Source organism: Capra hircus, chromosome 13, assembly GCF_001704415.2.
Source record: "Capra hircus breed San Clemente chromosome 13, ASM170441v1, whole genome shotgun sequence".
Lineage (NCBI taxonomy): Eukaryota > Metazoa > Chordata > Mammalia > Artiodactyla > Bovidae > Capra > Capra hircus.
The window spans coordinates 75,427,008-75,441,447 of record NC_030820.1 but is presented as its reverse complement, the minus strand read 5'-3'; positions in this window follow the sequence as shown (position 1 = coordinate 75,441,447).

Here is a 14,440-nt window from a genome sequence, read left to right as displayed (position 1 = left end):
GGCTCAGATCATGAACTCCTTATTACCAAATTCAGACTCAAATTGAAGAAAGTAGGGAAAACCGCTAGACCATTCAGGTATGACCTAAATCAAATCACTTATGATTATACAGTGGAAGTGAGAAATAGAATTAAGGGCCTAGATCTTATAGGTAGAGTGCCTGATGAACTATGGAATGAGGTTCATGACATAGTACAGGAGACAGGGATCAAGACCATCCCCATGGAAAAGAAATGCAAAAAAGCAAAACGGCTGTCTGGGGAGGCCTTACTAATAGCTGGGAAAAGAAGAGAGGCGAAAAGCAAAGGAGAAAAGGAAAGATATAAGCATCTGAATGCAGAGTTCCAAAGAATAGCAAGAAGATATAAGAAAGCCTTCTTCAGCGATCAATGCAAAGAAATAGAGGAAAAGAACAGAATGGGAAAGTCTAGAGATCTCTTCAAGAAAATTAGAGATACCAACGGAACATTTCATGCAAAGATGGGCTTGATAAAGGACAGAAATGGCATGGACGTAACAGAAGTAGAAGATATTAAGAAGACGTGGCAAGAATACACAGAAGAACTGTACGAAAAAGAGCTTCACAAACCAGATAATCACGATGGTGTGATCACTCACCTAGAGCCAGACATCCTGGAATGTGAAGTCAAGTGGGCATTAGAAAGCATCACTATGAACAAAGCTAGTGGAGGTGATGGAATTCCAGTGGAGCTATTTCAAATCCTGAAAGATGATGCTGTGAAAGTGCTGTACTCAATATGCCAGCAAATATGGAAAACTCAGCAGTGGCCACAGGGCTGGAAAAGGTCAGTTTTCATTCTAGTTCCAAAGAAAGGCAATGCCAAAGAATGCTCAAACTACCGCACAATTGCACTCATCTCACACACTAGTAAAGTAATGCTCAAAATTCTCCAAGCCAGGCTTCAGCAATATGTGAACCGTGAACTTCCAGATGTCCAAGCTTGTTTTAGAAAAGACAGAGGAACCAGAGATCAAATTGTCAACATCCGCTGGATCATGGAAAAAGCAAGAGAATTCCAGAAAAACATCTATTTCTGCTTTATTAACTATGCCAAAGCCTTTGACTGTGTGGATCACAATAAACTGTGGCAAATTCTGAAAGAGATGGGAATCCCAGACCACATGACCTGCCTCTTGAGAAATCTGTATGCAGGTCAGGAAGCAACAGTTAGAACTGGACATGGAACAACAGACTGGTTCCAAATAGGAAAAGGAGTGCGTCAAGGCTGAATACTGTCACCTTGCTTATTTAACTTCTGTGCAGAGTACATCATGAGAAACGCTGGACTGGAAGAAGCACAAGCTGGAGTCAAGATTGCCAGGAGAAATATCGATAACCTCAGATATGCAGATGACACCACCCTTATGGCAGAAAGTGAAGAGGAGCTAAAAAGCCTCTTGATGAAAGTGAAAGAGGAGAGTGAAAAAGTTGGCTTAAAGCTCAACATTCAGAAAACGAAGATCATGGCATCTGGTCCCATCACTTCATGGGAAATAGATGGGGAAACAGTGGAAACAGTGGCAGACTTTATTTTGGGGGCTCCAAAATCATTGCAGATGGTGACTGTAGCCATGTATTAAAAGACACTTACTCCTTGGAAGAAAGTTATGACCAACCTAGAAAGGGTATTCAAAAGCAGAGACGTTACTCTGCCAACTAAGGTCTGTCTAGTCAAGGCTATGGTTTTTCCAGTGGTCATGTATGGATGTGAGAGTTGGACTGTGAAGAAGGCTGAGTGCCGAAGAGTTGATGCTTTTGAACTGTGGTGTTGGAGAAGACTCTTTCAAGTCCCTGGGACTGCAAGGAGATCCACCCAGTCCATTCTGAAGGAGATCAGCCCTGGGATTTCTTTGGGAAGAATGATGCTAAAGCTGAAACTCCAGTACTTTGGCCACCTCATGCAAAGAGTTGACTCATTGGAAAAGACTCTGATGCTGAGAGGGATTGGGGGCAGGAGGAGAAGGGGATGACAGAAGATGAGATGGCTGGATGGTGTCACTGACTTGATGGACATGAGTCTGAGTGAACTCCGGGAGTTGGTGATGGACAGGGAGGCCTGGCGTGCTGCAATTCATGGGGTCGCAAATAGTCAGACACGACTGAGCGACTGAACTGAACTGAACTGAGTCTAAATAATTGGAAAGTGACTCCAGGAAGGGTGCCCTGAAGAAATGAATTTTGTGTTGGGTTTTGAAGGATGAGTAGGAGATTTCTGCTAACAATAGTGACAGCTAAGTAGTGCCAGACACTGTGCCAAGTAAACACTATTACTAAAGGAAACATTCAGGTATGACTTAAATCAAATCCCTTATGATTATTCAGTGGGAGTGACAAGTAGATTCAAGGGATTAGATCTGATAGAGTGTCTGAAGGACTATGGATGGAGGTTTGTGACATTGGATCAGACCATTCCCAAGAAAAAGAAATGCAAGAAGTCTAAATGGTTGTCTGAGGAGGCCTTATAAACAGCTGAGAAAAGAAGACAAGCTAAAGGAAAGGAGAAAAGGAAAGATATTCCCATTTGAATGCAGAGTTCCAAAGAACAGCAAGGAGAGATAAGAAAGCCTTCCTAAGTGATCAATGCAAAGAAATAGAGGAAAACAACAGAATGGGAAACACTAGAGTTCTCTTCAGAAAAATTAGAGATACCAAGGGAACATTTCATGCAAAGATGGGCTCGATAAAGGATAGAAATGGTATGGACCTAACAGAAGTAGAAGATATTAAGAATACGTGGCAAGAATACACAGAAGAACTATACAAAAAAGATCTTCATGACCCAGATAACCACAATGGTGTGATCCCTCACCTGGAGCCAGGCATCCTGGAATGTGAAGTCAAGTGGGCATTAGAAAGCATCACTACAAACAAAGCTAGTGGAGGTGATGGAATTCCAGTGGAGCTATTTCAAATCCTGAAAGATGATGCTGTGAAAGTGCTGCACTCAATATGCCAGCAAATATGGAAAACTCAGCAGTGGCCACAGGACTAGAAAAGGTCAGTTTTCATTCCAATCCCAAAGAAAGGCAATGCCAAAGAATGCTCAAACTACCGCACAATTGCACTCATCTCACACACTAGTAAAGTAATGCTCAAAATTCTCCAAGCCAGGCAATACGTGAACCATGAACCTCCAGATGTTCAAGCTGGTTTTAGAAAAGGCAGAGGAACCAGAGATCAAATTGCCAACATCTGCTGGATCATCAAAAATGCAAGACAGTTCCAGAAAAACATCTATTTCTGCTTTATCGACTATGCCAAAGCCTTTGACTGTGTGGATCACAACAAACTGTGGGAAATTCTTCGATGTGGGAATATCAGACCACCTTACCTGCCTCCTGAGAAATCTGTATGCAGGTCAAGAAGCAAGTGAGATCTGGACATGGAACAACAGACTGGTTCCAAATTGGGAAAGGAGTATATCAAGGCTTTATATTGTCACCCTGCTTATTTAACTTAAATGCAGAGTACATCATGAGAAATGCCAGGCTGGATGAAGCACAAGCTAGAATCAAGATTGGTGGGAGAAATATCAATAAACTCAAACACACAGATGACACCACCCTTATGGCAGAAAGCGAAGAACTAAAAAGCCTCTTAATGAAAGTGAAAGAGGAGAGTGAAAAAGTTGGTTTAAAACTCAACATTCAGAAAACGAAGATCATGGCATCTGGTCCCATCACTCACGGCAAGTAGACAGGAAAACAATAGAAACAGTGAGAGACTTTATTGTTTGGGTTCCAAAATCACTGCAGATAGTGACTGCATCCACGAAATTAAGATGCTTGCCCTTTGGAAGAAAAGCTATGACCAACCTAGACAGCATATTAAAAAGCAGAGATATTACTTTGCCAACAAAGGTCTGTCTAGTCAAAGCTATGGTTTTTCCAGTAGTCATGTGTGGATGTGAGAGTTGGACTCTAAAGAAAGCTGAGTTCTGTGCTCGCTTCGGCAGCACATATACTAAAATTGGAACGATACAGAGAAGATTAGCATGGCCCCTGCGCAAGGATGACACGCAAATTCGTGAAGCGTTCCATATTTGTTTTGAAGACAATCTAGGTTAAGCAAGAGCAAAGTGCCATTGTTTGCCTTTGATTGGGGGTGGGTGGGAAAGGGGCATTCTCTACACATATTCTTTTTTAACTTTGCACTTTCTTTATATAATAGTTTGCATTTTGGTTATTTGCTGCCCTGGATACATTCAGGAAGAATGAATTAAATATTCAGGGTGAATGAGTCCAGTTTAAGATCTGAAGTTTTCAGCTATAAAAATACAAAAAATATATAACATTTTAACTTGACTGTGGAAGATGATGGTTGCATGTTTCTAATTTGTATGTGTTTCCATCTTTGAGATACGATGCTTTAATAAATCTCTTAAATATTAAAAAAAAAAAAAAGAAAGCTGAGTTCTGAAGAATTGATGCTTTTGAACTGCGGTGTTAGAGAAGACTCTTGAGAATCTCTTGGACTGCAAAGGAGATCAATCCTAAAGGAAATCAGTCCTGAATATTCATTGAAAGGACTGATGCTGAAGCTGAAACTCCTTGGCCACTTGATGTGAAGAACTGACTCATTTGAAAAGACCCTGATGCTGGGTAAGATTGAAGGTGGGAGAAGGGGACGACAGAAATGAGATGGTTGGATGGCATCCCCAACTCGATGGACATGAGTCTGAGGAAGCTCCAGGAGTTGGTGATGGACAGGGAGGCCTGGTGTGCTGTAGTCCATTGGGTCGCAAAGAGGCGGACACGACTGAGCGACTGAACTGAACTGAAAGGAACCAGTTGACTCTTGTCAACACTATGGACTACGTTACAATTTGCATTTGCCCAGAGAGGTTAAGTTACTTGCACAAGGTCACACAGAGAATGAATAGCAGGGTCAGAATTTGAACCGGGTCAGAAGTCTTGTTGGTATCAGAGCCTCCCAAGATGGCTGGGGTCTGGTTGGAGTTGAGACCTAAGCTGAAGTTGGGGAAAGGAATCCTGCAGACCCCAGAAGGCTTGGTTAAGAAAGAATGACTTTGACTTGAGAACAATGGGAAATCTTTGAAAGGTTTTTGGAGATAGGGGGCGGGAAATGGGGGTGTGTCCTGATCCAAATTGAAATTTCAAAAGATCCCTCTGGCTGCTGAGAGTGGGGGATGGGAGCAGACTGGGGCCTGGGGCTGGTGGGAGGCTGTTCCCTTCCTGCCCGGATAACAGCTAATGGTGGATCTGGAGCAGGCCACCACCTCCGTAGAATGGAGTTACGTGGCCGCAGTCGACAGTGTAAGACGCTCAGAAGGTAAATCCTACGGAGCTCCCGGACGGGAAGTGGGAGAGGAGAGGGAGAGGGGAGAGGTCAAGGGTGAAGACCAGGTTTGGGACTTGCAGTACTGGCTGGGAAATAGGAGCTTTGGTGGCCTGAGATCATGTGAGAATTGAGTTTTGACCAAATCGCCCAAGTCTGGGGTTTCTTTGGGAGCTTTACTGTCCTCTGTTTCGTTGCTGTGAAGCTGATTTCGGATCGTGTTTGAGTGTTTCCTCTCTGCCTTGATTCCTTTTCCACAGTATTTGTTTCTTGAAATTTGAGGTTGGGAGTTCATTTTTCTTATGAATGTCTTCCTTTTTCAGACAAGTGCGTTAGTTTCTCTGCCTCGGTTTCTTGACCTGTAAGATGAAGGTAATAATAGAACCTGATGCATAGAGTTATTGGGAGGATTAATTAAATTGATATAAAGGTTGTATCAGTACCTGGAGCTAGTAAACTCAGTGGGTGTTTCGGCTCAAAGTGGTAAGGTAAATATGATGCTGCCAGACACTGCTGATATCTTCTTGCAAGAGCTGGAGGTGGGAGTGGCTTTAAAAGGAGGTGAAAGCTCCTAGAAGTCACTCTAGTTACTTAGCAAGTACATATTAACACATTATTGACCAGAGCCGTATCAATATCACTTACATAACAAATCACCATCCACAAGCTTTAGTTTCTGCAAAAATCCCCCCCATCAATAAAGGGTTAAGCGTCTTTTTATACCCAGTAACAAACTATTTTAAAAATGTGTACAGGGGGGAAAAAAAATGTGTACAGAAACTCAAGGGATTTTAGTCACGCAAACAAACACTGAGAGAGTCTTGAATTCTAGACCTGCTCTGGACTCTGTGGTGGTAACTGTATAATATATGAAAACAACACGTTTCCTGCCTTGAAAGGAAATACGACACTTAATTTTAGAATATGGTAAGCGTTGGGAAGGCAAATCACTGTTGGGATGTGGCGTGATCCCAGAGAGCTTCCTGGAGGAGGTAACCTTTGGTCCTGGCTCTGAAGAAGAAGGACCAGGTGCAAAGGTCCTGAAAGGGTGGGGACTAGTTTGACTAGATGCAAGCGGCACATGTCCAGGACCCCAAAGTAGGTCAGATGACTGGAGTCAATAAACAGTTGAAGGGGAAAGCTGTTTTGTTTATATTTCTCTATATTGCCATAGATAAAATGACTGCTGGTCAACTTTCTCTATTTGTATATAAATTATGACATTATATGTTGCAAGGAGGTATAAAATCCAAATCAGGGCCATGGCTGATCTACTGAAGATGTTGCAGAGAAACTCCTTTATGTAAGAAAAAAGTGTGATTCATTGGCTAAATATTTATTGAGTAGCTACTGTGGTACCCAGGTCTATGGTAGCCTGGGGAATATTAGTGAACAGATTCACAGAGTTCCTTCCTTTGTACACAAGCAAAAAGTAACTAAGCGAAGAATTAAGGTGCTTATGTGTTGTGCTGTGTCCTAGGAAGGAAATAACAGGCGATGTCCCAGAAGGGTAAGGGAGCCAGCTCAGATGGGTGCTGAGCAAAGACCTCGAGCTCAGAGATTTAGGGACCAGGCCTGAGGGGGCTCTGCAGGCCAGATACAGGATTTTCATCTGACTGGGAATTTGCAGAGATTTTTTGTAAATGTGCGTGCATACTCAGTCACACAGTCGTGTACGACTTTTTACGACCCCACGGACTGTAATTGCCAGGCTCCTCTGGAATTTTCCAGGCAAAAATACTGGAGCAGGTTGCTCTTTCCTTCTTCCAGGGGATCTTCCCCACACAGGCGTCTCCTGCATTAGCCAGCAGATTCTTTATCACTCAGCCACCTGGGAAAGTAAAGGACCAGGTAGTAATTATATTAAGCTCTGAGGACTATCCCCTGCGGCTCAGCTGGTAAAGAATCCGCCTGCAATATGGGAGACCTGGGTTCGATCCCTGGGTTGGGAAGATCCCCTGGACGAGGGAAAGGCTACTGACTGCAGTATTCTGGCCTGGAGAATTCCACAGACTGTATAGGCCAAGGGGTCACAAAGAGTCGGACACAACTGAGCGACTTTCACTTTGAGGACCATGTATGATCTCGATTGCAACTATGAGACCCTATTATTGTAGCATAAAAGCAGGCCTGGATAACAAGTGTGTGCCTGAGGCTGTGTTTCAATAAAACATTACTTATAGACACTGAAACTTGAATTTCCTATGCTAAGTTGCTTCAGTTGTGTCTGACTTTGTGCAACCCTACGGATTACAGCCAGCCAGGCTCCTCTGTGTATGGGATTCTCTAGGCAAGAATACTGGAGTGGGTTGCATTTCCTTCTCCAAAATTTCGTATAATTCATGCATTCTCCAAATTGCTTTCATTTTTGATTTTTTTCCCAACCATTTAAAAATGTAACGAAACTTTTTTAGCTCATGGGCCAGACAAAAACAGGTGGTGGGCTGGATTTGGTCTGTGGGTTGTACTTTGCAGACTCCTGTTCTCAGCTCATGGGAACCCATGGAGGGTTTTGAGCCAGGGAATGAAAAGGTGTGATTTAAGAGGGGAAGGTATGAAGACAGGGTGTGATGCCAGGAAGTGGATGTAAAGAATCCACTCCAATCAAGCAAGCAGTTCGTCACTGAACAAACTCTGACTTCCCGCAATAGCCGTGGTGCCACTGGAGGGGGACCCAGGACGTAAATGGCAGTTTTACGCTTGTAAACTTTGTAACAGCAGGAGAGATTCAAGAGCAAGACCGAAATACTGACAAACTTTAAGGTCAAAAGAGAGATTGGTGGCAGTGTTTAGTCACTCCGTTGTGTCCTACTCTTCTGCGACCCCGTGGACTGTAGCCCCCCAGGCTCCTCCGTCCATGGGATTTCCCACACAAGAATACTGGAGTGGGTTGCCATTTCCTTCTCCAGGGGATCTTCCCGACCCAGGAGTTGAACCCGAGTCTCCTGCATTGGCAGGCAGAGTCTTTACCACTGAGCCCCAAATGAGGGGTAGGAAAAAGCAAAGGGTGCTTTGAAAAACAGCAGGGTGGCAGATAGGTGGCTGGAGTGCAGTGAGCCAGTGGCAAGTCGGTGGGAGTAGAGGGGAGGGCTGTGGAGAAGTTGGGATTTTTATCCAAGGTGACATAAAAAGCTGTGGAAGGTTTCTTTAAGTTGTTGTATTTATAATGCAAAATTTACCACTTCACCCATTTTATTTAATGTTTAATCATTTACCTGTTCGGCTGCGTGGCATGAGGGATCTAGTTCCCTGACCAGGGATCGAACCCAGTCCCCAGGCACTGGGAGCATGGAGTCTTAGCCACTGGACAGCCAGGGATGTCCCGTCACCCATTTCAGCATGTGCAATCCATTGGCATTAAGTACCTTCATAATGCTGTACAACCACCGCTGTCTAGTTCCAGAGCTTTTTCATCACCCCAAAAGGGAAAGCGCCAATACCCATTAAGCAGTCCCTCCTCATATTTCCCCCCAGCCCTCTCTGGCCCCCGGCAACCATCAGTGTTCTTTCTGTCTCTGGGTTTGCCTCTTCTGGATCTTTCATTTAAATATGGCTTTTTTTATCTGGCTTCTTTCACTTAGCATAAGGCTTTCCAGGTTCACTCCTGTTGTACACATCAGTATTTCATTTCTTTTTGTAGCTGAATAATCCACTCTGTACATACACTGAATTTGTTCATCCGTTCATTTGTCAGTGGACAGTTGAGCTGTTTCTACCTTTTGTCTGTTGCGACCAGTGCTGTCCACGGAAAGTTTTGAGCAGGCAAGTGATATTTGTTAATAGGCTCCCTCTAGATGCTGTGAGGGGAAGCGCCCAGAGAGGGCAGGATGGGAGACTGGAGACCAGTCAGAACAGGATTCCTAGTCTCGACTGCACAGGGTGAACCTCTGAGAGGTGAAGCAAGGCCTCTAGAACTGAATCCTCAGGTGATTCAGCAGGAAGATGACGGATTGGGAGAAGGCTGTAGTGGTCCCCTGGGTGCGCAGAGGCCATGGTGCTGATTCAGGGTGTTAGTTGACAAACGAGAGCCAGGTTCAGAACACTCTTGGGGGAAGCATGCCCAGGCTTGCTGATGGTTTGGAGGAGGGTATGTGTGGAAGTGGGAGTCAAGGGTTGGGGTTTGAAACAAACCCGTCAAAGGGTGTAATTCTGTTGACTGGGATAGAGGAGCCTTTTGGAGGAGCTGGTTTGGGAGAGTCTGGAAGTTGAGGGGCCATGAGGAGTTCGGGGGCCCAGAAATCGCCCAGGTGAGAAATCAGGAAAGACCTCCTGAACGTGAGGTGGCAACTAGAAGAGTGGGTGCTAGGCCAGCAAGCAAGGGAAACAGGAGGAGGAGCCCCAGGGGGACAGACTCGGGACGTGCTTCCCAGCTTCACTGAAAAACAGGGTGATGGGGTGGGAAAGTCAGGTATGGGGTTAGACGAAGGGGTGCTGATGGGGCGAGTCAGGGCTGCATTTAATTAGTAAAGAATCACTCAGAAAGCAGCAGTGAGACAGGTCATTGTGAATGTTTTATTTAATGGCGGGTGCTTTCATACCCTTTATTTGTTTTAATCAAGGTTTTAAAGTTGAAGAATGGTTGATTCGCAGTGTTGTGTTTCTGGTGTACAGCAAAGCGATTCAGTTATACATATACATTTATCATTTTTCATATTCTTTTTCATCATAAGTTATCACATGGTTCCCTATGCTATCCAGTAGCATCTTGTTTATCTATCTATCTATCTATCTATCTATCTATCTATCTATCTATCTATCTATGTATGTATGTAGTAGCTTGAATCTGGCAATTCCAAACTCCTGATTTATCCCTTCATACCTTTTAATTCTTTGGCTCCTCAGTCCAACTCGATGACATTGGGAGTACTGTTTGTAGGTAGAGAGCCAGGTGTAGGGCGTTATGGAAATTAGTTGGGGTTTTGTCACCTGACGGCGGTAGGTCCTGATTGTACATGTTCCAGGAGCCTCTCATTTGGGGTAGACTTGGAGGTGGGGTAGACTACATGTGTGTGGGGGGGGTGTGTATGTGGAAGGATAAAGAATATTCTGGAAGAGTTCTGAGTCTGAGTAACGGAAGGATGGCAGGAAGTAGTGAGCTTGTTTCTCGCTTCTCCGTGCTCAAGTATAGCAGTCACACTTGGACTCTTTTTGTTCCTCTGAAACGCCAAGCTGCCAAGTCAGGCCTGCCTCAGGACCTTTGTCCTGCTGCTTCCTCCACCTGGGAGGCTCCATCCCCTTCATCCTTCCGCTCCTATGTCACCACCGCATTCCCTACCAGTGTACAGCAGGCCTCCCCCCACCATCTTGTGACTTGTCTATATCCTCACCCTGCTTTTTCTTCACAGGATTAGTCTCAATTTGTTATTAGTATATTTGTTTAATAGCTCCCTACCTCCTCTGCCCAGCTGTCAGCTCCTTGAAGGCAAGAGGAACAGACAATAAATCTCAGAGCTAGAGGTAGGGCCCCCTGCATATTTGCAGACAGCCTGGATCTACAGCAAGAAAATGCTTGCTGCCCAGGGAAGAGGTTGGACCTGGGTAGTTACGTTTGGTATCTGCTGTGGCAATGGATGAAATGACTACGTGAAAAGTTTCGAGGGAAGAAAAAAAACATCTAAGGTCTCTTGAGCTTGCAGTCTGTGCCTGTTGTTAAACTAATTCTCACAATGTCTCTGCAGCCAGGACCATAACCCCCATTTCACAGACTTGGAAACTGAGGCGCAAAAAGGGCAGTCACCTGCTTAAGTTCCCTAGGTACGAAGTGAGGGAGCTTGGAATGGACCCCTTTCCCCCCATAAGCTGGCTCCAGAGCCCAGATGAGAAGCGCTGTTGGCCAGGAAGACGGAGCAGAGTCTGGAGTTAGAGGTGCAAATGGAGAGTTGGAGTCTGTGGACAGAGCACTGGTTGGAGACTCAGAAATGCCCAGCATCAAACCTGGACCCGACACTAACTAGCCTGTTGAAGTAGAGTCTTGGAGGTCAGTGATGACTTTCTTTTAAAATCACTGCTCAAAAATAATATAAATATAAAATGAACACATTAGAGATTTTATCTAACTCATTTAAATAATGATGCTTCTAAGGTGTTAAGACCAAATTCAAATGAGGATTCCAAGTACTCCACGGCTAAGGAAGGGATGCTGAATTTACAAATAGATGCAAAAACCAGCAGTTCAGTATCCACATAATCAATTGCATTCCAGGGGATTCCATTTGCATTTCTATGGACAAGCATCATTTGCATAACTATTCGTCTTCTACAAGTTGTAAAATAGAGTTGTAAAATAGTGCCAAAGCAATGAAAGGTACAGGTAACCCAATGGGGAAGCTAGACAGGCTTTTCCAGTCTTTAACAACTTTCCTCATATTACATTTATTAATTTATTTTTGAAGAAGTAATACATTCACATGGTTGAAATTCAAAAGATATAGTGGTGAACACAACCTTGTAAATCAACTATCCTTCAATTAAAAAAATAAAAAGATAACAATGGTAAAGTCTCCTCCCTACTCCTGACCCCCAGCCACCCAGGACCCCTTGGAGGCAACCATTGCTAGCAATTTCTTAAGTATGCTACCAAGAAATTCTATGCATAATAAGTAAACATGTTAAAGAGAGACACAGGTTTGCTTATTAAAAAAAAAAAAATGACTACATTCCATGTTCTGTTCTTCTGTTTCTTAAACTCAGCAATATGTCTTAGAGTTTGTTCCATAAAAGGGTTCCCAGATTATTATTTTTTTTAAGATTAAAAACATTGGGAATTTCCTGACAGTCGATAGTCCACTGGTTAGGACTCGGCACTTCCACTGTGGCGGCCTGGGTTCAAGCCCTTGTTGGGAAACTAAGATCCAGCAAGCCATGTGGTGTGGCCAAAACACAAACTGCAAAAAACCCCACACCATTCTTATTTTTATTGCAATATAGTTGATACAATATTTTATTAGTTTCAGGTATACAACATTTATATGCATTATGAATTGATCATAAGTCTAGATATTGTCACCATACAAAGTTATTGCAAAATTGACTTCCCTATGCTGTACGCTATATCTCTGTTATTTATAAGTGGGAGTCAGTTCAGTTCAGTTGCTCAGTCGTGTCCAACTTTTTGCGACCACATGGCTATAGCATGCCCGCCAGGCTTTCCTGTCCATCACCTGAGTGTGTACATTCTGAGTACATAGCATTCTGAGTGTGTACCTCTTATTCCCCTTCCCCTGTTTTGTCCAAACTCTCCCATCCCACTCCCCTCTGGCAACCACCAGTTTCTTCTCTATTTATTCGTCGGTTTCTGTTTCTTTTTAGACCCAGATTCTTTCTTCACAGCTGCATAGTATTCTGTTGTGTGTCAGGACCATGTTTATTTAACCACTCCCTTATTGATAGCATGGTGTCTTCTGAGTAAATGGCTAATTGAAAGGCATTAAGAAGTGGGTGAGTAGTGAGGCAGAAGAAACTGGAAGTTTTCTTCAGTTCAGTTCAGTCGCTCAGTCATGTCCGACTCTTTGCGACCCCATGAATTGCAGCACGCCAGGCCTCCCTGTCCATCACCAACTCCCGGAGTTCACTCAGACTCACGTCCATCGAGCTGGTGATGCCATCCAGCCATCTCATCCCCTGTCGTCCCCTTCTCCTCCTGCCCCCAATCCCTCCCAGCATCAGAGTCTTTTCCAATGAGTCAACTCTTTGCATGAGGTGGCCAAAGTACTGGAGTTTCAGCTTTAGCATCATTCCTTCCAAAGAAATCCCAGGGCTGATCTCCTTTAGAATAGACTGGTTGGATCTCCTTGCAGTCCAAGGGACTCTCAAGAGTCTTCTCCAACACCACAGTTCAAAAGCATCAATTCTTCAGCACTCAGCTTTCTTCACAGTCCAACTCTCACATCCATACATGACCACTGGAAAAACCATAGCCTTGACTAGATGGACCTTTGTTGGCAGAGTAATGTCTCTGCTTTTGAATATGCCATCTAGGTTGGTCATAAATTTCTTCCAAGGAGTAAGCGTCTTTTAATTTCATGGCTGCAGTCACCATCTGCAATGATTTGCGAGCCCCCCAAAGTAAAGTCTGACACTGTTTCCACTGTTTCCCCATCTATTTCCCATGAAGTGATGGGACCAGATGCCATGATCTTCGTTTTCTGAATGTTGAGCTTTAAGCCAACTTTTTCACTCTCCTCTTTTACTTTCATCAAGAGGCTTTTTAGTTCCTCTTCACTTTCTGCCATAAGGGTGGTGTCATCGGCATATCTGAAGTTATTGATATTTCTCTCAGCAATCTTGATTCTAGCTTGTGCTTCTTCCAGTCCAGCGTTTCTCATGATGTACTCTGCACAGGAGTTAAATAAGCAGGGTGACATTATTCAGCCTTGACGCACTCCTTTTCCTATTTGGAACCAGTTGGTTGTTCCACGTCCAGATCTAACTGTTGCTTCCTGACCTGCATACAGGTTTCTCAAGAGGCAGGTCATGTGGTCTGGTATTCCCATCTCTTTCAGAATTTGCCACAGTTTATTGTGATCCACACAGTCAAAGGCTTTGGCATAGTTAATAAAGCAGAAATAGATGTTTTTCTGGAACTGTCTTGCTTTTTCCATGAGCCAGCAGATGTTGGCAATTTGATCTTTGGTTCCTCTGCCTTTTCTAAAACCAGCTTGAACATCTGGAAGTTCACGATTCACGTATTGCTGAAGCCTGGCTTGGAGAATTTTGAGCATTAATTTTTACTAGCGTGTGAGATGAGTGCAATTGTGCAGTAGTTTGAGCATTTTTTGGCATTGCCTTTCTTTGGGATTGGAATGAAAACTGACCTTTTCCAGCCCTGTGGCCACTGCTGAGTTTTCCATATTTGCTGGCATATTGAGTGCAGCACTTTCACAGCTTCATCTTTCAGGATTTGAAATAGCTCCACTGGAATTCCATCACCTCCACTAGCTTTGTTCATAGTGATGCTTTCTAAGGCCCACTTGACTTCACATTCCAGGATGTCTGGCTCTAGGTTGAGTGATCACACCATCGTGATTATCTGGGTCGTGAAGATCTTTTTTGTAGAGTTCTTCTGTGTATTCTTGCCACCTCTTCTTAATATCTTCTGCTTCTGTTAGGTCCATACCATTT